Genomic DNA, 26,603 nt, shown 5'->3' with positions numbered 1-26,603 from the left:
GTTCTGATGAAGGAAAATATTTCTTCACTTCTAGCAGCAGGTATTAGCACTTCCACACAGAGGCTGCCAAGGCACAATACTCATGGACCAGCTCGACAGTGGGCTACAACAAACAAATAAAATGAATGAATGTAAACAGTTCTGCATGATGTAATTTGTGACTTTAAAAAATGATTGGGTTTCAAGTATAGTGGTGGTCATACCAGGCCAATACGACATATTAAGTTAACTATTCCTTGTTTAAATTCCCAAATAATGTCTGTTTTTAAGTGTTTGAACAGGGTTAGAGTTTGAAGGCCACCACCGAATCCACTGCTTTGGAGAGGATAAGCTTGTCTCTGCTCCCTCACTGAGGCTGCTGTTGGAGCCACTCGGGGATTTGAAGCTCTTCATTGTGTGTTGTCTCTGCCGTCTGTTGGAAGGCTTTGATTTCAATTGTTCCTCATTAGTGCCTCTGTTCGGCAGAAATCGTGTTGGCTATGAAATATTCAGCAGTTCCAGTGCGGGTTGAAACTGCTGCTTCTGGATCAACACTGAGCAGTTTTTCTGAGCAGTTTTGGGGCATATTTCACTGTTTACTTTTGAGCAGTCAGAGTATGTGTGTTGTTTTTGTTTTGGGAGATATCATTACCCAAGCCGCTCTCAGAGGGTACGAATAAGTCACAGTGAATGCAAACTTCAATTTGTAATGGCTTGAGAGCCACCATCCTGTGGTGCTGTGAAATCTGTTTGAGTCCAGATTCACATTGAAATGACACGTGTCTCTCACGTCTGATCACACTGATCACACATGTTTTCATGTGCAGTCGCTGGAGTGTCTAATTAAAAAAATACTCTTTGTATGTCCTGAGGAATGTTTCAGTTTTTAACACAACACATTGAAATTCAAACCACTCATATGCAGTTTTATTCATTCAGTATAAAACAGAAAGGAAAGATCTAACATACAACCAATACACGCCAAATCAGATAGGGCCACTGAGAAAAGAAGATAAGCGTATTACAGTGTATTTCATTATTAAAATAGAGCAATGCATGCCATGTAAATGGCCGAGAGAATTCATCCAAATGACATTTCCTTGATTTGAATTTCAAAAGCGGCTCTGTGTAAGCAGAATAATCTTGTATTGGCTAATATTAATGTTTTATTAGCTGCCTGAGCTTTGTTCTGACTATGAATGGACATTATCTTGTCATACAAAAAGACTCACTGCTAAGCCCAGAATGAAGTTAGTACCATTGGTATTCAGCTTGTTAAGCTTGTATTCAGTTTTAAATCATCTTTAGATTCCCAGTTTCCTTATTCTGGAAAGCCATTTTCATATTAATGAACAGAGGCTGTAGCAAACAGCTGGAGAATGTATATGCAGTATGTGTACTGGGGGAAAGTAGCATACATGCAAATGGGCTTTTAGAATGAATCAGATTATATTATGGAGTTATCATGTTCTACTCCAGACAGTTATAGTAATTAAAGGTAGTATATGCGCATGTGCCTCTGATAAGAAACAAGGCAGGAGTGCAGCTGCAGCGCTGGAGGAGCACTTTTTATACTTCAAGCATACACTTCAAGAAATGAGACAGCAGACGCATAACCTGATCACCAGCCACTTCAACATAACCTTGAGAGAATCATGCATTGGGAATTGTACTATGCACTCACATATATTTATAGTGAAGAAGTTACAGTGTGAGGGGAACAAGATGTGATGATGCAGTGGGTACTCCACTTAACCTTCTTATTCTTCTTCTTCTTTTCTATCACCGGGTTTTTGTGATTCATCATTCCATAATTCAAAGAGCATTCAGAAAGTTTTTAGACTGGACTGATGTTGAAAGCATCCTCTTCAAAAGCTTTACACTGTCTTTTGTGTTGTATGTCTATGAGATAAATGCTTTGTGGGCCACAAGGGAGCCAACATCAGCCTCTATTAGAAACCGACAGCAACTCTGAGGGCCAGTATTGTATTGTTTGCAGCCTATACACAAGGCTTTAGCACATTTATTTCTCCGCAGAATAGCTTTGGAACACTTTTAAATACACACACATCAAAGTATCAAGACAATAAGGAGCACAATCTCCTAACTGTTAATTAATGAATAACTCTGAAACCAGATTTAGTATAGTAAATAAGATTAAGTTACTTGAGAAACTAATACTTTAGGGTACTGTGGCTCAGGTGGTAGAGCAGGATAAAGAATGTAATCCAGGTGACATTACATTTGTTACTGTGCAGTCACCAAACACTTTATCAGGAACACCATACCAATACTGAGTAGTTCCTCCCTTTGCTCTCAAAACGGCCTCAGTTCCTCATGGAGTGGATTTCACAAGATGTTGGTGATATTCCTTTGAGATTCTGCTCCATGTTGACATGATGTCAGATCTGTCAGCTGCACATTCATGCTGCCAATCTACCACACCCCAGAGGTGTTCTACTAGATTCAAATCTGGTGACTGGGGAGGCCACTGAAGTTCACTGAACTCACTGTCATGTTCCTAAAGCCAGTTTGAGATGACTTTGTGACATGGTGCATTATCATGCCGGAAGCATGACAATGCACCATGTCACAAAGCAATTAGAAGATGGATTAGCAATTAGAAGATGCAAAAAGGAATTAGAGCAAAGCCATAAGAAGATGGTAGGTTGTGGAACTTCAGAGCTGCATATGGTCAGAAACAATACTCAGACAGGTTGTGGTACTCGAACTGTGATTGACGGGAAGTTGGGGGCCTAAAGTGTGCCAAGAAAAAAAACACTGTTTTTATTAGGGTTAGAAAATATTTTGAGCTTGTGAAGTGTTGTTCTCAAATAATTCCAAAGTTTGTAGTTGTAAACCTGTAAAATAAATCAGCATGAAACATTCAAACTTGTACATGTGTAGAAAATATTTTGTATTTGTAAAAAGGAGACTGTGTCAATAAAATCTGTGAACAAATGAGCGGTCAGGTTACACAAAGACACTGAAAAAAGACACGGCTTTGTACAGATACAAAGCAGAAAACTGTCCAAAGTCAAAGTCCCCAAATTGTGTGTGACATTGAAGTTACAAGTAGTTTACAATTTTTTTTGGTTTTTTTGGGCACTTTTGTTGACACTAGAGAGTGACAGGAGGGGGCAGAAAGAGGGGGAATGACATGCAGGAAAGAGTCAGGCCGGTCAGGAGTCAAACCTGCGATTCAGCTGCTGAGAGCTTTGGCTCATATGGCACACGCCCTAATCACTCAGCTATCCGGTCACCCCACAAGTATAAGTTTTGACCCTGTCTTTACACCTGAATCTGATTGGACAATGACAATCCTGTCACAAAGCAGAGTCCAATCAGAGGGTAGATGGTTGATTTACAACTACAAACTTGTACATGTTCACAAATTATTCCAATTTGTGATCATCACTTTACAAGCTCAAAATCTTTTTGACCCTAATTTAAGCCTGTACTCACTAGCCGGGACTGTTGACACAAGGTAGGTTGGGTCTTCAACTGTCCTGTGTTGGTGAGCCTGTGTCCACTGCAGCCTCAGCTTTCTGCTGTCGGCTGACAGGAGAGGAACCTTATGTGGTCTTCTGCTGTTGTAGTTCATCCACCTCAAGCTTCGACATGTTGTATATTCTGAGAAGCTTTTCTGCTCCCCACAGTTGTAAAGAGTGGTTATCTGAGCGACCGTAGCCTTTCTGTCAGCGCCAACCATTCTGGCCAGTCTCCTCTGACCTCTCTCTTCAACACAGTGTTTCCGTCTGCAGAACTGTGACTCACTGGATGTTTTTTGCTTTTTGCACCATTCTGAGTAAAAACTCTGGAAGCTGCGTGTGAAAATCCCAGGAGATCAGCAGTTTCAGAAATATTCAAACCAGCCCGTCTCACACCAACAATCATGTCACAGTTAAAGTCAGAGATCACATTTTTCCCCATTCTGATGTTTGATGTGAACATTAACTGAAGCTCCTGACCTGTATCTGCAGCATTTTATGCATTGCACTGCTGCCAAATGATTGGCAGACTGAGTAGTTACACGAATAAGAAGGTGTGCAGGCGTTTCTAATAAAATGTATTTGCTGTTGAAAATCTGTAGTATATAGATATTAGGCACATTATACTTACAGTTAAACGTTAAAAGTGCCTCATAAGTCCAGTTAATTTTTACACCACTGAGTGAGAATGTGATAGTTAGCTTCAAGGTGTCTGAGAATCTGCATACTGACCATTATCTCAATTAGACATTCCCGATAAACTCTGAATTAGGTGCTAAAGGACGTATCAAAACCATACATAAAGTGTTAGTCATTCTCATTTATCTGTGATTTAGAGTTACTGAGTAATTAACTACTATTTATTATTTTGAGCACATACCGTGGTCCCTGATTAGTTCCTCAATCATTTATCAGTTACTCAGGATTTTGTGTTATTTGACCCTATTGTGTTAACAAATGTTGAAACATGTGCAGTATGTGTGAATTAGAGTCTAATGTAAACTCCTTCACAGTTGAGTGCATCTCCTTTAGGCGTTGTAAATATAATAAGCACACTTTCCACATCATTTCCCACAGCGCCAGCAGAGAGTGCACCAATCACATCCTACATTTAAATGAAGCCAAACACAAAGCTCCAATGCTCACTAGTCTGTCCTCAGCACCTCCCGACAATTATGACCACACGCCTGAGGGACCACACGACAGACATGAGAATCTGTGCTGCAAATACAGTCCAGTTGACCACCAGCTCTTTTTTGTAGCATCTAAAGCGCAGTTTGAATTTCATCTCGGCATCCGGCCATCTCTCTCTCTTGCTCTCTTTTTCTCTCACACAGTCAAAATGAGGTTGATAATATCAGAGACTAAAAGCTGAAATTATCTCTTTTGTACAGATTGCGAGAGGTTAACAATGTCTGACCCTTCACAAGGAAGTAATCAAAGGGATGAGAATAGGTCAATCAAAATGTGAGAAAGCTGTGAAAAAGTGGTGACAGGAATATGCTGAAGTGGGCCAAAAGCATCATTTTGTTTTCCTCTTATCTGAATATCTTGTTTTTCATTTCATATTAAGGTCACGAGCACTTGGCCTTCATAAAACCTCTGTAAAAGTTAGGTGAACTCTTTCACTCTTTCAGGGTGCGTTCAACAAAGACAATGAATGTTTTGACTGCATGTAACACAACTGATGCTAAAACTGCTCAAAGTAACGCACTCATATCCCTGTGGTATTAATAATTTACTCAACCATCAACACTTCAAAATCTGTCAGAGCAGTTGGGTCCCACGCACAGCTGGATTCAAACCTCCACAGGTCCCTGGGTGTTTAATCTTAAATGGGCATCAAACTAACCACTATCTTACCCCACCTCTACTCTGACTGCAACCACCAAAACACAAACACATGCTTACACAAACACGTAAAGGCATTGCACGCACACATGCTGTAATTAGCACCCAATGAAGCCATATTAGATATTTTTAACCTCCAACCAAGTTTTTGGACTGTATTTCAGGAGAGAACTAGGTGATGTCCCTGTTGCCTTTTTAAATTACATAAACTATACAGTATATTTGGAGCCAACAGTAGAAGCCATTAGAAACATTTCCATTCTGGCTATAAAGCAGCAACATTTTTATATTAATAGGGGATCAAGTTAGTATGTGAAATGTGAGAAGGGTCACCCCCAGAGAATCGTCACCCAGCTCAGCAACTCTACACAGCTTTTAAGCATTTTTTAGCGCATTGCTCTGGTTTACTGGCCCACAGGTTTACTGCTTTGGTTCACTCTCACCGCTCTCATAGCTTTGTTTGTGACCACAGCAGGCATCTGTTTTTATCAAAAAAAAAAACACTGTATGCGTAGTAGATAGACAAAGTTAGCTGCAAAGCCAGGCATATAGGCATTTAGCAGGATACCTAAAGCAAAGCCAAAAGGAGAGTTAATAATGATAACTTTGATTTGTTGGTTTGCGAGAAACACCACCCCAAATGAATGTTAATGTTGCTCTGTATCTGCTGGATGTTTAAATAAACAACTGTATGCTAAAGTTTATCAGCTTAAAAGGTGATAACACTGTGTTTCTGTCACTGTTATTGCAAGTTTACAAGTCAGCGTCATCTGATGAAGCTACAAAAAAATAGAAAATACATGGCAAAATAACACTGTTAATATTTTTAGAGACCCCCCACAATTTCACGAATCATGTCAAGCTTACAATGGTTTTGGCTTGTTTGCACCACAAAGTGCTTCAGGTTTGCTTCACCTTTTGCCATTGTATTCTAGCCCTGCCGTATACAGATGACATGCTATTGCACTGATTTTGGTCAGTAGATGGCAAAATTATGGAGCCTTGAGATAAAGTTTTATGCAAGCTTTGTTAACTACAGTCAGCCAACCATTTCAGCACAAGTAACGTGAGGGCACATCTCATAAATATGGACCAAATAAGCACCTATACAAGTAGTTATGTCTCTTATGGACAAAATGCACAAAATTCCATATTCAAATGGTTTTAACCTATGTGTTTTTTTGTAGAAGGAATAATCAAATGTCATTTTTGGCCAATTTTGACAGCACTAGTAATGACAGTCATCAGAATACAATGCATAAGAGAGGCAGTGGATTATTTATATAGGTCCCTAAGTGGTGTACATGCGAGTTGCTCTGGTGGAAACTGATTTGTTCTGACAGCCTCTTAATATGGCAGCACTCAGACAACAGGGAATGGACTGACCACATAACATCAGGACAACGCTGCCAGCAAAAACTCCAGCTCCCTTTTATCCTTTCCTCTCTTTCATTCTGTCATTTCTCCCAGGCTCTCTTTTTCATCTCTGACATTCTCTTGTTGTTGTTGTTGTTGCACTTCTTTTATTTTATTGTGTGATGCACATGTACAAAACGTGATGAAGTGAATGTACAAGAGGGTTTGTGCAATAATGACTAGCATGACAAAGTGCAGTGCATATCATATATCCTGATGACAGGAGGTAGAAAGATTTTTAGCATCTTTTTGGCCTTTCTGGCTTTCTGGCCCAGTATAGTGCATTAAATGTCACACTAAGCACATCCATCCCAAAACTACTGTATCTCCCTGAAGGGAACACCTCACCTTGTCTTTCAAGGCTACACCCGTTATGAGTGTCATGTCAACACCGTTCCCTGTCCCTAAAGACAGTGAATGACACATTGAGTGCAGAGAGACATCCATAAATAAAACCTGGCCATCCTGACAATAAACTTTTGTTGTGCACATCATAACAACGTTTTTACACAGCGACTTTCACATGTATGATGCAGATTCATCACATCTGCTCTCTCAGATCTCTTATGAACGTGGTTGGGCTCTAGCAATGGTTTGTGTACAGCAGTGATGAAGGGGGTCACTTATAACTACATGAAGATCTGATTAAACTGTGGCAGATGAGAAAAGAGGCAGCTGAAAATGCAATCATGCAATCATTTAAATATAGATACTAAAGTACATACATACAAAGCACATATGTTCAAGTTGATGTTATGTTGATAGTTTATACTGCTTTGGTATTACCTTGTTTTGCCTTTCACGGTGCTTCTCAAATCTACATTCTGCTGTTTTTTTTTTACAGGCATCTTTAGAGGTCCCCTTCTCAGAAGCAGTATTAATATCTGGACCTCTCTCTGTTTCTGTATAGTGTATGTGTGGTAGGCCATGCGTGGAGCACCCCATTTCTTTTCTGTTGCCGGAGCCTCCAGATGAGCTGTCGCCTCCAATGCTATCAGAAATAGATGGCAGAATCGATGGGATTGGTGCGCTGAGCACTCCAATTCAATTTCAAAGTACAGAGAGACCCTAATTTCGAAGTCGCTATCTCAGTCTGAGTGAAGATGAGCAGGGAATGAAATTTGACAATGTCATCTGCCAAACATGGTGTTGTTTACAGTACATCCGTGCCTCATTTCATGCAGGATGTTGGCTTTTCGTGTAGGTGCAATTATTCTCTTTCACTATTTTTAATACATTTACAGTCTTTTCAATCAGACGACAGCTTTACAGCTCAATCATTGGAATGTTGACGGTGGGGAGACCACTCACAGTACAGTGTGATCATGCAAAGAGAACTACTTTAGTTTTTCTATCTCTCCCTGTTCAAGCTGAAAACAGTGATGCGGGCCATTCTTAAGCACTGCTCATTATGAGTGATTAATAGTTTTCATCAACAGAAGGTCATTAGGGGTCTAATAAACAGCCTCCTGAGTAGATCCATGTATCTCCTGCAGCTCATTCCACTCTAATTGCGATCTTGCACCGGAAAATAACCCTGCATTTGTTTTCATATAAACTCTACTGATAAAAGTTTATTCAAAGACACATTTTTTCATGTTCTAACTAATAGTCAATTTCTAGTCATCATCGGTGACCTTGTTTTAATTGGTTGGCAAGTTAAGCTGCAGCAGCAGAAATCAAGAGGAACCCTGTTCATGAAGTTTAGTTAACAGTAGAGGCTGAGGGTCAAAGGTCATGTTGGTATGCATTGAACCAATTACACTTTCAGGTGATTATGTCCACAGGCAGTCACTGATGAACCAGAAAATGAGGTTTAGCCTAATGACCAAAGCTAACATTTTTGACCATTTGAATCAATGTGGTGGTGGAGATTTATAATTTACCTTTGTTGATCAGGGCTATCTGTGTATTAGCTTATATCTCACACTGGATCATTTTCCAAATAGGCTGCACGTTGGTGGACTGAAGCTGTCTGTTGCCATAGATCCCTCTAAGGAAACAAACTCTCCGCCTCTTTCAAATTCTGGGTAACTCTGCAGGAACTTAAAGGTAAAGGTTGAGATTGCTTCGACATTGCTATATATTTTTTGATAACCTCTCTGTCCTCTGTCATAGATGGATAGAGTTTTTTCTTCGCTTCAACCACTTCTTTAAATTCCACTCCAAACTCTTCTTAACTCATCCAATGTTTTTTGCTCAATTTGAACTACATAGCTGAAAACAAGCAATCAGACAAACAAATGTGAGTCTCACTGCTGGCAAATTCCCTTTCCTTGCAAATATCACAAATGGGATCCTGCCAAAGGAAATTAGTCAGATGCAGAGATGAGACTGGACACAAAATGTAGTCTTTTATCCAAGAGTCAATGGCCCCAGTTCTGTGGAGGGAGGCAGTTATCCTTAAGTAGATAGTGCTGATTGTGTGTCGATTGGCAAACCAGCCCATTAGCTGACGGAAACATATCACAGTGATGAACAAAAACCTAAACACATGCTTAAGACACACCTCTGTAAAAAGTGGATTTTATTTAACATTACTCTTTATGCTCATACCTTTCAAACATGTCCCCAGGTTCTCTGAGATTGAAGGCTTTGGATTGGAGGTCCAGCAGCAGTTCCAGGCAATGTAAAAAGTGAAAAAAGTGGGACTGAGTATAGATGATAAAAATGGTTTTCTCATCATAAAAAAAAATTGTCCATTATTTTTAAACCTTCACTACTGATGAAGGACGGACCCACACTCAGTTACTCTGACACTTAAACTATGAAGCAGCTAGTGTGCCACTGAAACTCTTGAAGGGTATACCTCTGTACATTTCATCTAGTGGTCATTAGACTTGCAAACAATGTGCTTGTTTATCATAATAGCCAAGGATGCCCCGGTCAGACAAGCTTGTTTATTTCTCCTTGTCTTTGGCTGAGTGTCCTCACTTGATAAATATCCCATTAACTCTTCTGTTCCACTTAGCAGTCTGGCCATGTGGGACTCCTGTTTTGTCTCACACACACACACACTCACAGAGTTTAACACAATTATGTTCAACTAAATGTTCGTGTCAACCCATGCACACACAAGGCAGTTCCACACACAAATATCATTACCTGTCTTTCACTTTGTCTCTCAACCACAAACACAACCATACACACCGCCACCTGATATACTGTATATTCTGGGCATCCACCGGGTCTGCTTGGGCACCTAGTTTGCAGGATTATGTCGCACCTCCCTGCAAATAAATCTATCTCATGTTGCTGGATCTCTCCGTCCACTCCACTGTTCCCCATAAATACCCCCAACCAATGCCCTTTTGTTTGCTAAATAACTTGAGATAATATAAAAAAAACACAGAGTGCATTCCACCCAGAGCCTCAGTGGTCATTTATCTTTCATGCTGCCCACAGTTTAGGAATGAGTGGAAAAATTAATTTAGTCTCCCAGCCATGAGAGCGCATCAAATTCGGCAGCAGCAGGCGCGCTCAGTTCATTTATTGCGTCTTTCTTGGCTCCATTGTGTTTGAAGAAGATAGGGAGATCCCTGTGAGGAGTGAAAAGGGATTTGAAACCTCTATTTATTCCTACAGAGAATGGAGGTCGTGGAAAGAGTCAATATCACGCTTCATAAAGAATGATGATGAGGGAAAGAGCAACATGTGTCACAGCTGGCTAATTATATGATAACTTGATCATAAATTTCATCGTTGAAGCGAATATCACTTCCTGCATAAAATGAATGGGCGGTGGGTTTGACTTGGATGTTGGAATGAAGTCTGGGTGACTGTGGTCGTAATGAATGATGGCCGCCTGCTGCCAAAACAGTAAACTCTGTGGGCTAACAGGCTGAGAGGGCATGTTTCCATCAGGCTTCTGTGTGTGCGTAAACAAGAATCTGCAAGAGCAGACCTGAGCATATTCCACTGCATATGCACACAACAGCAACAACGCATACGTGGCCATAAACGAAATATTTGTACTGGTGCCAGTGCATCTGCATGTGTAAAAACAACAGCTGCTCATCTGTCAATCCAGTAACTGCATTAGATCTGAATGTTCTTGCAGTAATTATAGGCATAGTAGTAATAGGCACAGAAGCAACACTGCCATCCACTATTTCATTTTAAAAAATAACATTGGTTAATATACAATAATAAATGAGTTAATGTTAATAAATGTTTAATGTTAAACAGCTATAACCTGCATGAGAAGTCCACCCACTCACCCCTATCACTAACTGTTTTTACTTATTCAATTAATGTAACACGCTGCTCATATATTACAGTACCTGTTTAATTTTCTTCTCGCTTCTTTGTTTCCTTTGTTCAGTGGCGTAGAGTGCAGTAAATGCGCAGTATGAAGGTATATTAACACCTGCACAGTTTTAATCAGATAGTTCCACTACACACAGTTTTAATGGTCTCAGCTGCTCAGCTGGGTTTCGCTCAACTTCAGTTTTAGCACCAGCCAAATATTGAGTTCACTCTGTTGTAAATACACCCCTTATATGCCTCTGTCTCACAAACACTCATTCTAATCTACATTTATCTTCAAATCACACCGAACGGCGTCATGTTCTTGTTCCAAAATAACTCGCATCAGCGTGGGCCATCAAGCAAATGACTATTTTACAGGATTGGGGTTGAGCCCTGCTTGCGAAGAGAGTGCCACTTTAGTCCCGCCTGAGGGTAAGACAGGGTAGTGGCTTTCTCCTTTCACCGCTTGTTTTCTCATTTTAACACACAGACACACACAAATGTGCACATTAGAAACAGCAGTTTTACAGTCATTTATTTACTTAATATGGCTATTCCACACAACATTTGCAGTTTGTAGCATGCAGCGCTGCCTGCTGTTTCATGAACAATAAATGTTCTGTCCTGTTTAATCAGATGTAATTTTACTTTCTTTTTCTGTTGGTGTTTCTTGGAGGATATATATTTGCCAGCATCTAATCAGTCGAAATAAAGTTGCTGGAAGCGAATATTTACTGTAGAAGCAGAGGCTAGAGGTTGGCTGGCTAATGGAACAGTTGAAATGTGCGCTTAGGAGAAATGAAAAAACTGGCTAATATCTTTTTCAAGAATCATTATAGGGCGGTGGTAAGTTTGAACTCTTATTGCACACCACATGATCATGACTTCTGACTTCAGAGCCCCTTTTGAACTGAGTGAAGGGGATATGGCAGACATCTCTTGAAGTTATGTAAGCAATGAAATATTTAGTATTCTGAAGATGTGCCATGGCAGTGGAGGTGTCGTGCCCTGCGTAGATTCACTGAGTTCACACAGACACACGCTGAGTGTGCACCAATGAAAAAAAAAGAGATGGAAATGCACAGAACCTCCTATAGATAATGTTCATGTCGGCACTGTGGATGTGACTGATGAAAGGATACACATATATGTTATTGTTAGGGTTACAGTTGTGCACACGTGAGGATGAATGGGACAGTGGGAAGGATATGTTTCAGTATTGCTTCCTTCCTTTGCTCATCAGAGAGCCCACTGTGGCATGAGTCCCCTTGTGCGGCAATTTGGTCCTGACAGATGTGGTCAGAATGCTTAATAATAGCATTGATCTTCTGTGATCTGATTGCGTTTCCATCAGGCTGCCATTTTTTGGGGCCATCCCATCAGTAATGTGTCTTTTTGGACGTAAATGCAGCAGATCATTAGACTTCTCAGTGGGAAGCCATGCTCGCACACACTGAGGCTTTTAGAGATTTTTCTTTATGTAACCAAGCAAAACCCAGATGTCTTTGTGTCTGCCATCCCCCCATGCTAGATGGGATATATAGTCTTTTCAGCAGGTTTTGGGCTCAGAATGCTTGAATGGGTACACATTGAAGGGGGAAGCCAAATCAGACATTTTTTTAACATCAATGATCGGGCATACCAGCTCCTTTCAAAGCAAAGGAGCATGCAGTATAAATCTATATAATAAGAGATCCAAAGTAAATCCATAAATACAACTTCTAAATCAATGTATAAGCACATCTAATATGTTTTTATAGCCAACTTCAGTACAGTAAAGCAAAGTGATATTGATTACCTGTTGGCTGACAGGCCGCTGCCGCTGAATTCATTTGCCAGTAAGTTTTTCTTCTGCCCGTGAGACAGAAGAAAAACTTACTGGTCCTTCCTTCATCAGCTGAAGGTAGACGTGACAAACCTGCCTGACCTCAGCTTGATGTCCAAAGTGTTTTGTAAACTGCCTTCATTCAAAAACAGTGGAGGCACATAACAGGCACAAACACACTACATAAACTCCCCTCTGCACCCAGCGCACACACACACGTGTCATGCCTTTTATTCAGTACAGTCTTGGGAGCATAACATAAATTGGAGCCATTCTTCAACTTGCACAGGCATGCTGTCTGAGAGAGTCAATAGTGTACTAATTACATGGTGTTAGAAGTCCAGGTCTGGCACTGTGGGTTTGGCTGCAAGTCATTATTGGAGCCCCCGTGCACCACAGATATATTGGCATGTGGTCCTGACATGAGGATTAGTTCTGAGTGCCAGAGAGCCTGTGGACACTGGGGAGTTGCAAGTTACAAGACCACTCCTCTCACTGTTTGCAAAGAGGGAAAATGTAATTGTGCTGAGAGGCTGTCATGAGTATACTAAGGTACCTTCACTTGTGTTTCCACTCATACTGGGATGGGTGTGTGTGTTTGTGTGTGTGTCTGGAGGGGATGCTTCTCCTCAAATAATCACGGGCGGGTTTGGATTTAATTTCGAGAAAACAATTTACATTAACCCAGTTATTGATAATTTTTTTTTTTTTTAAAACACCCACTAAAAGTAAAAGCAAATTACAGTATATACACACCCTCCAGATTAAAAAAACAACTCAGACACACAGAAGCTTCTTCTGATCTTACAGCACAATGGACAGGACAACATAGTTTGACAGTGCTGTTTCAAAATTATAACCATTTTCTCCAATTGTTTAGGTTTAGGCACAAAACCGGCTTGGTTAAGTTGAAGGAAAGATCATGGCTTTCATTTAGGTTTGCAGACTTTTGTTGTCATGGTTACAATAATAACCACTTGGCTAAGGTTAAGGGAAAGACCAGGGTCATGGTTAAAAGAAACCAACACTGACTGTTGGTAGGAAAAGAGAAACCAACAGCTGTCTCCCCAGCCATGTGTCCTAGAAATTACTTTGATATATGACTAAACTGTTTCCCCGGTTACAGCGCGGTGGCAACATGATCACCGGCTGGATTATGTTCAGAGGCAGTGCTTCTTTTGAGTGAAGTCCTACATTTGTTAGTGGCAGCAGAGGCGCCAGGAGGTAGTTTGGATGAATGGCGGACGTTTGCATCCAGAATCCCTGTGGTGAGGTTACAGCACTGGAAATGGACTTTGATTAAGGTTAGGGAAGGATAGAGGTGTTCGTTAAATGTACATGTTGCATCTGAAGTCACTGTGAATTTCTTCTGTATTAAAGAAGATCATGACCTTCCCCTGACCTTAACCAGGTGCCGTGAACATAACCATGAAGAAGTTTAATAATCCTGTGGGTACTACAAGTGGATACTGACCTACAAGATCGGAAAACAAATGTCTGTGAGCATTTTATTGATATTTTCAGTATCAGTGTGATTTTGACTTTTCAATAGGGATGGGAATTTTATTGACACCAGTGCCATTATCAATTCTGCTTATCAAACTTTTTGGATTCCTTTAATGATTCCTGATCAATTTTCTGTTAAAAAAAAAAAAAAAAAAGTAGTTCTACACAGGTTTTTGCCACACCCTCACGCATGACTATGGCTATACAATGTAAACATAAGCCTATAGGCTATAGGCTCATTAAGAGATGTGCCTCCATATTGCGCAGTATGCCCAGCCGATCAATATTTTAAATTCAATGTTTAATCAACAGTCAATAACAAGTAATCTTGAAGTAGTCCTGAGTTTTAACCAAATCTTGACTGAGAGACTGGATAATCATTGCCTTGTTTCAAAATGATGTCTATTGTCTAGACTGGTCCCCCCAGAGGCTGCTGCTGGAAAACACAAGTCTCTATTGGTGCACGCGCATATAGACCCAAGTTCACGCATGACTCAGTCATCTTTTCTGAGCTGCAGTTTAGAGACTCTGTTGCCAGTTGGCATTTATCAAACATAATAAATAGTTGTATTTCACTTTAACTTTTGCCAGGCACAAAATCACAGAGAAGCCCTGGACGCAAGACACGGACAGACCAAGAGACGCACTGCCCAGATGGGTTAGAGAGGCAGACAGACAAGAGTGAGATGCACTGCAAGCTAGCACTTAAGGTTAGCCGACTGTTATGTGCTGACATCAAACTTGGAGAGGAGAAGTTTACCTGATTGCTGTTCCCACACTTTACACTCATGGTGTGTTTTTTATCTTGTCGTAATCCGAAGGATAGTTCTGCGTCATCCTCTCATCAGAGTTGTAAACATTGACACCTGCCACCATACACCACCATAATTTGCAGAGCTCTACGCAGCTCGCATAGTGAGTGTATAGACCATGAAAAACATACATGCATGGATAAAAGGAATTGATTAGCTCAGGGGCATATATGATTCCAATAATTTGGACAATTTGGAACTGGATTTTGTTTTTGATTCCTATTCCTAACTTGCCAAATATCTAAATTAACAACATTTCTGAGCCCAACATTTTGTTGGATATTCAAGGTCACAGCACCGTATTTTATCTTTGTCTTTCTATGACCCAAACTGGCTTATTCGGTACATTTTGTTTTCCACTGTTGACTGTCATGAAATGTTGTTATACTCTGTTAGTAATGTTGGGCAGACTGGCGATCATATTCTCTCAAGTCATCCATCAGCCACTATATGATCAATCACACGTCAGCTACACCTTAGCAGGTATCACCTTATTGGCTCATCTATCACATATAATTGTGTGCTGTGTTTGTGAAGTGCAGTCAATGAATTATCTGTTAAAAGCCCTTCAAGATGTGACAGAAAGAAACAAAACTCTTCATGGTGTTTTTCCATATAAAGACTCTGTGGAGGATTTCAGGTGCTTTTGAATATAACAGGGATGACATTTACTGCTACAGATGTAGATGACTCTGTTCATGTCCTAAACCCACAGTAAATCCTTTCCCACTGCTGATAGAGGCGATTGAAATGATTTGAGTGAGAAAGCCAGAAAAAAAAATACACCTACAAAAAAGCAAAAAGCAGGAGTGGGATGGAGTGGAGGAGTAGGGCGGTTTAGGTGGGGGTTAAATTCATCTACACAGCCCCAGAGAGAAGAGGAGGAGGAGGAGGAGAGTGGGAGGACTAATTGTCTTTGTAGAGGCTCATAAAGTGTAGGGTCATTAGTGTTAATCATGCTGTGCTGTCACCTAGGCAGCTGTGATTATCTCACTTCTATTGTTGCCACTGCTATCATCCTCCTCACACTGTAAGTGCTCTGTCTCTTTGTTCTCCTGTGTGCCTGGACATCTCTCCTTTTCACCTGTGTCTGTCTGGCTGTCTGTCTGGCTGTCTTTGATGTTTTTTAGACTATTAAGTGTACGCTTTCTCACAACCTCCCTTGCCATTGCCAGTCTATCAGTTCTGCCTCTTCTCTGTGTAATTACATTTCAAGTCGAATGTCGAGAAAAGTGCACCGGTTGATAGGTCTGCACTTCAAGGTTTATGTCCACATTCACTCTTATCATCCAAAGCATTATTCATAAATAGTGGGGGTCATGTGTATGTACATTCAATACACTATTCACACAGTGTAATATGTATTCAAATGACCACACTGACGGTTTGTTGTCTGTGCCCAAGTTGCTAAATTCCCATCACAACCCTCTTCTCTAGCTGTATGACTCACTACTGATTAGTCAGTGCAGTCTATCTGTCCCACATTTACAACTGAACCAGTTATTATTTTACACACAGCTAACATTAAGCTGTTTAAATGGCAGATACTCACCCCAGGTAGCCTGCTGTCATGCAGCGACTCCTGCTGCTGCTGCACATTGTCTTCAATCTTGCTGCTTTTCACGCATGACATTCCCAGCCCCACCTCCTCAGATCTGCTTTTATGTACTCCCAATCAAGTGTAATGTGTGTGCGGCAGAAAGCTTTGAAAGCAGATCTTTTCGATCAAAACCAAGCTAAAGGTTTTTTTTTTTTTTCAATCTGGTAGCTTTCACGTTGAACTGAAGATAAATTCAGCAGGAAGCAGAGAAGTGGGATGTGGTCACTGGAGACACATTTGAGATAATTCCTGATGCGAGTTGTGAGATGAATCCATCTTTAATGTGCCAAACTCAGTACAAGTTTTGTATAGTCCTTCAACTTTAATGACCATACAGGTAATTTGTCCCTGCCCTCGGATATGACCCATATCACCATACCAGCAGCAGGCATGCCAGGCCTTCAGCGTCATGGTAACAATAACAAACATGAAGTTTCGGTTGTGGAACAGTCAGTTTGGTTTGGTCTGAGCACAAAAACTATTGGTTATGTTTAGGAAAAGATTGTGGTTTGGGTTAAAATAAGTACTTCCTAAAACTTGGAGGACCTGGTTACAATAATAAATATGTGGTTAAGGTTGTGGAACGGTCATGGATTGGTCATTGACGATTGGTTTCACATGGGAAATGAACAGCAGTCCAAGTCCTGTGTTTTGTTGACCCTACCTCCTCCTAATGTGGACTTTGTCACTTTGTATACTGTGTCACCTGACCTCCTCCTTTGCTCCAGTCATTATTATTGTGGCCACTTGAGGTTGCCTAACAATTAAACGTAACTGTGGATCGTAATAAGCTGCTGCTGCTTGAACAGTCTCATACAGATACAGTGTAATACATCATCACTAAGCAAAAACTGTATGGTCAATATATCGTTCCTGATGCTGCCCTGTCATTAAGCAAAACACAGGTTTTGAGACGTCACCACCTTTCTGTCTGCAGTGGAATAATAAGATGATTCATGAGTAACTCGTGCTCTATAATGTTCACTAACTATACATTTTAGTAATGTGACAACATATGTAAAATGTCAAAGCATCAAACAACAATATCACCATAAAAGGCTATACTGAAAGACTGGGCAACAAAGAAAACTGTTAGGATACTGTAAGGATACAATTGTACTAGCTCTCAACACAATTATAAAACAACAATAAACTCCTGTCTGAGAAATTCCACAATGGGATGAAATTAGCCTGATCCACAGAGATGTAAAACTACAATATCAAGCAAAAGTTTCATTCAAGGCTACAAACATTAAGGTAAAAGGAATGTGTTGCCTGCATGTGTAAAAGTCTAAAAGAGGAACGGCATTATTGATAACCTTCAACTCTCTTTGGCAAACACACCTAAACCACAATGTCTGCTGTGCTCCGGCAGCCTGACAGTTCCTTTTGTTCCTCTCCTCCAGCGAGTGAGCCTTATAAGCTCAAAACAATGGGTTTAATGGGATTATAAAGGGCATCAGAGGAGTTTCCATGGATCACAAAGCTCACAACAGATACACAGGGCGAGTACCAAATGAGACAGTCAACAAGGTGAGATGGGTTTCTGCTCCCTGTAACAATATGCTGACCGTCCATCTTGTCTGCTTGGAGTAAGCAGCCTAGGGACCTGGGGACCTGTGTGGAGGGTCAGGAAGAGGGTCTGGGTCGATGTTCTGGGGCCCTGAACTGAAAACCCAATTATCCCAGCATTTCAGTCAGGCGTAATTAGGCTTGTCAGATGTGCAGCGGATTCATTATGTTTCTAATTAAGTCCCTATCAGCCCCGTAGAAATAATGGCTTTATGGTACGTCAGAATCAAGCTGCACTACGCTCACACGATTGCAAAAACTATCCTTTGGCAATCTTCCTGAGTGGGTGGTCGCATGGAGGTTGTTGTCTCCTTCAAGAGGGGCTTTTGAGCAGGAGTGTTAATCTTGTGGGCTCCTGGGGACTGAATGTGGTATGGATTCAGATGGTCGCCTTTCTCTCTGACCAAGAGAAGCTAAAGAGGATAAAATGTTTTAAAATGGCATAGTTGATGTTCATTTTCTACTTTAGTGTTATCATCTTTTGACCATCTAACCTCAAACACAAGAATTACTTTTTTACTTCTCAAAGTTTATATGTGGACTTACATCCTTCTTCTTTATCATATCTCACATAATATATGGATTCATAATGATTTACATTGTAGTTATAATGTATGGTTTGCGTGGTACAAGACAATTTGTTCATGTAAACCAAAAATACTCACACACACACAGCTTATAAACTGCACATTTTTAAAACATAGACTGACACACTTAACAACACATTATTTCACTTATTACATAGTGATTCTGCAGCTGATGACAGGTTGGAGCCTTTACAGGAGAGGTTACTGAGAGTCCTTGTGCATAGAGGTGCAAGTGAAATATCTGCTTTGTTTCACAAGGGCAAATTAGCTATTTTGAAAGAAAAATTAAATTTTGTTTTGACAATCTCTTAAAATGTCATACTTTAAGTGTGATGCCACACAAAAATTATTCCTGAGTTGATTCAAGGACAAACAAAACGAGGTGTTGGAAAGTCATTTTGACCTTCAGAAAAGGTTTCCAACGTTTTGTTATTCTGTTCAAAACATAGACTTATTCATGTGCATTCATACGCAAATGAACTCATACCACAATGGGAGCACCTCAGCAAAGATATAAAGCAATATCGGTAAACACACACGGCAAAACATGTCACGACCACTCAAACAAAGCAAAGTTGCTAGTGGGGTTTTCAGCCTTTATCTACTTCGTGAATTCACGTGTTACTCAAGAGAAAACAAAGAGAGAGTGCTTTGATTTTGTTTAAGGCTACAGCTACAAGCAAAACACAAGTTGTGGATGAGCAGCTACTAACTGATGCTGATTTGAATATCTCAGAGGATGAGGCTTATACTCCAGGGAGAGGAGAGGGCTCAAGTGGAGACAGCACGTGGAACACATTTGGAAACATTGGGAAGTGACATGTACAGTATCAACAAATGAAAAAACATTTGGAAACCAGCCACCAGCCTAATGCTGTGGAGTCACAGAAGATATAAACAAAACATACACTGTGGTCGGTGGTTTTCTCATTTATTTTAAATTACAATTGGAGTCTATATACATACATTTGAATGTGGTTTCCAGTCGCATAATGTTTTGTTGAAGCATCAGCGTTGATGTGTTGAAACACCAGTTTCTGTACAGCCACAACAAACAATGGAATGAATTTTTGTGAAAAACTAACTGAGCCACGGATGCAAAGGCGTTTTGGTCGGGCAGAGGTCTATGTTCTGTTTTTGTTTTTTCACTTGTGTCTCTTTAGTAATTTCATGGCTCTGCTGCAATGAGAATTTGATTGCAGAGTAATACAGCTGGCCCTTACAAACCCTGGGTTTCTCATGTTAGTGGGAAACAAGTTTTTTTGAGAAAGACAATTTTGGTTGAAGCCAAACACCCTTTTCTCTAGTAATCAAACTTCTATTTTCCATGTTATGTTATTATGAGCAGCCTTCACATGGTCACGCAGACCATTGCAACATAAAAAAATAGTTTCCCTTGGCAGCCAGCTTGGATGGTATATATTTGTGCTTTGGGACTCTTCACATCCCACCAACAACTCTTCTCTACGAAGCTCGACTCTCTTCTCAGCCTGTTGGTATAAACTGTTTGCTGCTTTAAAAGGAGATGAGAGGAATTGATATGACTGGCCATTGCTGAACTCCACCCAACTCCACCTCCGTTCCCACCCTCATATGCACTTGCAGCCCGTGTTTCCTCGCTCCCAGTCTCACTTAAGCAAGGTCCTTGAGAGCTGTGCTCTGTGGTGTAGACCACTTTGGAGTCACCCAACGTATCAGAGAAAAATCAATATCAATATAGCTCCTGTGCTAGTGACCAGTGTTCCAAACAGGTTTCTAATGATAGGACCTTTTCTTTTATCAATGGTAGATCAATGGTACACCATTATGACAGAAAAACCATTGTTTTCAATGTCCAGTGGACATTCTGGTAGAATATTGGTAGAATATACCGTATCATTCAGTCACAGCATTATTGCTATACTGTGAATGTAAAAAACGTGTGGCAGAGGAATCATACTGTGTGTCCGTGTTTACATATGAACATTCATTCATATTTATATATAAACTGGGTAAGAATGTGATCAACCTACAGTGAAATATTTTAAGCGTGGTCTGTCATGATGGTTGACAGGGTCTGTCACACTTGGAGGCGATAGATCACTGAAGAGGCCTGCTTTGCATTCAGCAAGAAGCACCACTTTGCCTTTTATTGTAAATCCTTCTTGCAAAGCACTTAGCACTGCATGTGTATGTGTGTGTATGCGTGTGCAGCTAGCGGGATTTTATTTTATCGTCCAGTGGAGCAGAAATATGGGAGCCAGTTGGAGAGCAATGCTGCTGGAAGACATTTAGAGGAGCTGTGCAAGCGCCTCGTGGGGATAATAGGTACTGGGAAGCAGGTGATTGCCTGGATAGCCCTAAACTGTACTTTGTTTGTCCCAGTCGAAAGATGCATTTTTCTTTAGTGACAGCATTTTGTAAATAGATGGACGAAAATAAGATAATTCTGGGTTGTGTGGTATATACTTACAGAGACATCACCATGCACACAGGCCACCAAAAACAGTGAGACAGACCCCAACAATAATCATCTTTTTCTCTTTTACGTGTTGTCAAATATCTGACACATCACTCTTGGTGGGGGTGACAGTAAGACGGTAAAAAGTGAAACTCTCTGTCCTGGATTCTCACAATATACTGCGTAGCGTGTGGCCTTGGCTGCTTAATAGTCCAGAGACAGTGGGTGAGAGCAGCTGTGTTATTTTTCATCTTTTTGACAGAGGGCTTGACACTTGTTTTTTGAGACCGTGTTTTGTGCTGTCAGTGTCAATATACACTTTAGTTAGAGAGGAATGGGGAATACTGTCAGAGTGATTGAGTGGGTTGTCATAGTGTCACATTCTTGATAGGTAGTTTTGATTGAATTACTCCAAAATCCAATCAACATTGATTACTGATTACTTGACAAGCGGTGTACATCCATTTAGAGATTATTAATAGAGTATTCAATAGTGAATGAAAACTAACTGGATATTGGTGAATGGTTCTCACTGCAGGATGGATGATCTGGAGGGGCAGGTCACATGGCAAAATGCACCTTATTAATCATGATAGGAATATTAGACACTGGGCGATTATACTGTATGTATACTGTGTCAGCACAGTAGATGGTCTTACATTAAACAGGTAAGAATTGCTGCAATTTGTAGAACTCAACACTCAAGACTAAATCTTGTGGATATTGACTGAAGACCAACACTCCCTGACCTCTGCTTTGCATTTAGATAAAAGTCACAGATGACAATCATTTTTCTTTGGATCAACAATGCCTGTGTGAAAGCTTTAACCAAGAGGTTACTTGAGATGTTGAATCACTCCTCAGGGTTGGACAGCACTTCTCCAAGATTCAATTGGTTTTAAGATGAATATCAGGCTTTCTGCTCTGCCACTGAAAATCCAAACAGGAAGGCTTGTGTGGAATTTTTGAGTAAAGCTGAGGAACACATTGGATTACCAGGAAACAACATGATTTTCTACTTATGAATAATCCCAGATTAGCAGTTTTAATTTCCTGCCAAACTCATAATAGCCTTATTAACCCACCTACTAGGCTCAAACTGTAATGGAAAATTAATAACACAACCAACATGTAAATGTATTTATATTGAATCAATTATCTTTGAGTGCCTCAAAGAAAATGCCCTTGTTTTCAAAACACTATGACACAGGATAGCAATTGATTATAATTGTCTTTTATTCCTCTCTAGAATGATTATGATGTGTTCTTAAATATAATGTGATTGTGACGTGTTCTTTCTGGAATGTGGTTGCTGGGGTGGACAGTAATGAAGTACATTTACTTGAGTACTGCATTTAAGTATATTTTTCAAGTACATGTACTTTACTTGAGTATTATTTTTTGTGGAACATTATGACTTTTACTCCACTACACTTAAAAGACAAATATTGTACTTTAACTCCACTATATTTCTATTAAGTGCTCGTTACTTGGAAGTTGGTGGAAGGAATTTTATTTTATTTTGAAAAATGTGATAGGCCCAAGGATTATCTGATCCCAATGATGTAATGACACTTTCAAAGCTCAGACAAAACAAATCTTACCGATGGAAGGCTGCAAAATAAGTGACTTTGTTTCGTAATTCTTCTACACCTTCTGGCCCCACACTCAGACCCAGACCCATCAATCATTACACAATAGATGTAACACAGTTGGTCTTAAGATTGCAAAATTAAAAACAAAAAACTCTCCTGTTCAGTAGCTGCACACTTTTCTTTTTTTCCCTGAAAAGGAAAAGAAAGCTCATTTCTTTTGCAGCAGCCAAATTGAGATTTACAATCTCCTGTAAGACCAGGGTTATGTTTCAGGTGAAAAGGATAGCCGTTTCTTTTCAGCATGTCAGCGGCCCACATTGGCAATTTGCTGAAAACTTTCACTTGTGCCCAGGAAATCTCACCTCAGAATGCACAGAAGGTGTTTCTCATTTTCGCCGGGCAGGAACCTGCCAGAAAGCATTTGACATGTAAAGAAAAGAATCACATCTTCCAGGCACTGACCACAGTGATCCCCCATCTGACACAAGCATTAAACAAATCGTAAATACATTGGCCTCTGCAAGTAGACCTTGCCAAGTTATGTTTTTTCAATAACAGCGCTCTTGCACCTCAACCTTGCCACACTTGTCCGCATTTATTGCTGTAATGATGAGGGGGAAAAAATACGTTTTCATTTCTTTAGAAAACCTGTATTGAAATGCATCAACCTCGAAGACCAAATGACCTTCATGTTGTGGAAAAATCTATAAACATAAACATAAACATATGGAATGCTGGTAACCAAATTACCTGATTACCTGACACAAACCTTTTGTTGACAAAAATTGTATGCAAAACTTTAAACCAATATTAAAGCATTATTACTTCAAAGCACTGAAATATTGAATTAGTGTAACACTAAAAATTTTCAGCCAGCAACTGTGCATCCCATCCTTCAGCCAGGTCCTGAAACAAATGTTGACTTACTTTCCAGCAGTTATGACAGTGACCAGAGAAACTGAGATTCGTTAAGCAAGCTGCATTTTACTCAAACAATATGGAAAACAAACCACGTGCCATTTCATTTTACACCTCATTTAGCAAGCTAAGTAGATAACCCATTATTGCCTGGTGGCAGAGGACTAGCAGGCCTCTGTATACAACGCTGATCGGATGGTGACAGAATTAGCGCAGCTGAGTGTTTCACACTCCAAAGGTCAGGAGCTTGCGGTGATTGAATATTAGCTTGTGTAGCACAAATGAAATCAATTACCTTTGTGCTTCATGAAGGGAGAAGAGAATACAGAGAGGGAGGAGAAAGAAAGGTACATCTGATGGAAAAGGACAGTCACTGTGGAAGGTTAGTGTAGAACGACTGCTCCAATTCACAGCCACAATCATTCACAGTCACATTCACCTGCTGGTCATTGTATCTTGTTACCACTGCATTTTCCACATCCACGCTGATATATACACTGTGTTCTTACCTTACCTGTACCCGCTGAATTCATTACACACAGAAACACACACTTCTTCCATAACAAGATTTTTAACAAGAACTTGAAAAGGTTGCATCGTGCTGTGATTCACATTGCCCTTTTGTTGATAACAAGACCATCACATGTGTCCCCTCCACCCACTGCCAGCTCTCTCCAGCTCTCTCCAGCTCTCTGTGCAGACTATTAGCCAGTAGCAGTGAAGAGGTTCGTGCCTCTCAAGTCAGAGTGGTGATTTTTCAGTCTTTGATGCTGTTGTTTCTCAGTTAAAGTTGGATTTATACTCTGAATCCGGCTTAAGTAACCCTCTGGTGAGGAGGCAGAATGCAGTCTATTTTGTCAGATTCACCCTTATCTCACATCACCTGTTATGGTCCATCCTCTCAGTCTGTGTGAGAATAACTCCAGCTTCAGAGTACTCACTGCAGTGAATTTTGAAGAAAGTTTGAATGCTTTTGAAATAGGAAAAAATAATGAATATATATTTGCATAGTCAATTATAATCCCCTTGATGTAAATTACATAAGCATTATTAGATCACCTTGATGCATTTATGGACCTATGGTTCCAAATACAGTTCTCAGTACTATGTTTATAACCACTGCTGCATAACTATATTACATGCCAAGAATAACAAACAGCATTATGTGGAGATGTAGATGTTTATTATGGGTGACATTTTCATCCACCAGCAACAGTTGGGTTTTGCACACTTCAGCGGAGATCCAAATGATCATTTTTATGCTCATACAATGAAACCAGAACACAAATTACAAATTGGCCAGAGCAAAACAAACAAAATGTAATGTGACATGGGGCTCAGTTATATTGATTCCATGGTCTGTCAGTTATACCAGGTCCCTGTAAAGCTCTTCCACCAGACTAAAGCCAGTTTCTTTTATTGCATATTGTTCAGCGGGAGAAACACTGGCCTGCACATACATGCTGCTGATCCTTGTTTTTTTCCTTTCTGTAAGTTGCTGCACATAATGCTGCATAAAGTTTCATGATTGATTTATTTGCTGATTATTTTCAAGGTTATTACAGCAATTGTTTAGCTGATAAAATGTCAGAAAATAGTGGAAAATGTCTGCTATAATTTCCCTCAGCCCAGAGAGAAACATTTAAATGTTAGGCTTTGTCAAACTAACAATCCAAAACTCATAGATACTCTGTTTACTCTGTTATATAACAAAGAACGTCTAGTATTTTTGCTTGAAAAATTACTAAAACTGACTAATCATTCCAGCTCTATTTGAATAAAAGTAAATATTTTACAATATTCAAAGGGGACCTGACTGCATTTTTAGAAAGAGTGTTGTGGGAAATTTTGTTTGAGGGCTTAAAACCCTGATGGTGATGTTTAATTAACTGCACAATGCCACAGGAATGTTATTTACAATACAGTACAGTCATCAGAGGGGAAATTTGGCTTTATCTACAGATCTGTATAAACATCCTATCAGGACCTGCTGAAATAAAAGTCTTTCTGGTAATGAGTAACTGCAACTGCATGCGCTGTAAATGTGAACTAAAATTAGTTTTAACAAGAACTACAACTTAACTTGCTTTCATAATTACATCATCTCCTCTTCACAAGGCTGTAATCTTGACTGCACAATGCTGTAGATGGAGCAGACTCTGATAGGATGGGTCCTGCCTGAAAAAGGGTACTTGCCAGCTTATCTTGGCTGAATAAGATTTACCTCAAACCAGGTGACGTTAAGATGTTGTCAATGAGTTATAAGCCTTTTTACCTACAGCAAAGTTTCAGTAGACAGACACATGAAACATAAATTTCTGCTGTGTCCATTTACACCATATGGATATTTTTAGTTGGTTTTTTATTGCCTCAGCAGGTGAGCCTACATGTCATGGACATGTGTTTTTGGCCTTTTTAATGCAGTAGTCTTTTTTTTGTCATTGTTTTAGAAACTTAGATTGGCAAACATGCTGCAAAGCCAACAGCACCCAGCTGTGTAACAGTCTTTCTAGCTGTGATTAAGTTAATTAAGTCCATGGAGTGTTGCTTTGTGCCTTCCTCCCTGAAGAACTGTCACCACTCAGTTTGGAGTGCTTACTGCTGCTCTGATACACAGACAGAGCCATGTGTGATATGGGGAGATCATTGGGAGCACACAGAGGAAATGTAATCAGGGGAAAGCACATATCAACGGCAGAATTAAAGTGTCATTCATTTTCAAATAGGTGCTGTCTAATTTTGTAAGTGATCAAAGTTAAA

The 26,603-nt window shown here is 40.1% G+C and overlaps 1 protein-coding gene across 3 annotated transcripts in view; it reads left to right on the top strand.

The window, feature by feature from the left end:
* The window catches only part of rps2 (ribosomal protein S2), a 338,696-nt gene that overhangs the window by 108,477 nt on the left and 203,616 nt on the right, over window positions 1-26,603 (top strand). The window contains exon 1 of one of the 3 annotated variants that reach the window (XM_071473803.1): window positions 3,306-3,309. The exons of the other annotated variants lie outside the window; for them this stretch is intronic. The gene's annotated coding sequence lies outside the window, so the exon portion shown is untranslated. Of the gene's footprint in view, window positions 1-3,305; window positions 3,310-26,603 lie in introns of those variants that run through there. 3 annotated transcript variants of the gene reach the window in all.

Source organism: Trachinotus anak, unplaced genomic scaffold (assembly GCF_046630095.1).
Source record: "Trachinotus anak isolate AG129_WGS33_773 ecotype Australia unplaced genomic scaffold, CSIRO_AGI_Tana_v1 ptg000003l, whole genome shotgun sequence".
Classification (NCBI taxonomy): Eukaryota; Metazoa; Chordata; class Actinopteri; order Carangiformes; family Carangidae; genus Trachinotus; species Trachinotus anak.
Note: the sequence above shows the minus strand (reverse complement) of the source record. Positions and strands in the feature narration are given on the sequence as shown.